We start from the raw sequence: 905 nt of genomic DNA, 5'->3' as shown, positions 1-905 counted from the left end.
GCAGCGGGTACCCCCGCAGCCAGTGCGAGTAGTTCCAGTAGGTCCGGTCTGCCCACCAGCAGCGTACCCTCCGGCCCTGCGCAGGGGGGGCAAGGGCTTGGTGACAGCCCCCGGCACCGGGTATGGGGCGCCCAGGGGGGACCGGGGAGGGGGCAGGCTGGGGCACCCAGGGGTAGGCACTGGGGACACTGGGACAGGGCTGGGGGACCCAGGGTGGGCACTGGGGACACTGGGATAGGGCTGGGGCACCCACAGATGGGCACTGGGGACACTGGGAGAGGGCTGGGACACCCAGGGGTGAGCAGTGGGGACACTGGGACAGGGCTGGGGCACCCAAAGATGGGCACTGGGGAAACTGGGACAGGTCTGGGACAGCCAGGGTGGGCAGTGGGGACACTGGGATGGGGCTGCGACATCCAGGGGTGGGCACTGGGGACACCGGGAGAGGGCTGGGGCACCCACAGATGGGCACTGGGGACACTGGAACAGGTCTGGAGGCCCCAGGGTGGGCACTGGGGACACTGGGACAGCTGGGGCATCCAAAGATGGGCACTGGGGACACTGGGATGGGACTGGGGCACCCAGGGGTGGGCAGTGGGGACACTGGAATGGGGCTGGGACAACCGGGATAGGCAATGGGGACACTGGGCCAGCTGGGGCACCCAAAGATGGGCAGTGGGGACACTGGGATGGGATTGATGCCCCCGGGCTGGGCAGGGCGCCACAAGGCCAGGGTGAGGTGGTGGGCACAGAGGTCCCTTACCTCGGGCCAGGTGACGGCCCCGATCCAGACCTGGCCGCGGTTGGTGCAGAGCCGCGCCTGGCGCTGCAGGGCGGCGTTGGTGCGGTAGCTGTGGATGGAGGCCAGGCGTCCACGGTAGCACCGGGAGCAGATGCGCTGCGGA

Source organism: Egretta garzetta, unplaced genomic scaffold (assembly GCF_000687185.1).
Source record: "Egretta garzetta isolate BGI_Z169 unplaced genomic scaffold, ASM68718v1 scaffold923, whole genome shotgun sequence".
Taxonomy (NCBI): domain Eukaryota; kingdom Metazoa; phylum Chordata; class Aves; order Pelecaniformes; family Ardeidae; genus Egretta; species Egretta garzetta.
Note: the sequence above shows the minus strand (reverse complement) of the source record.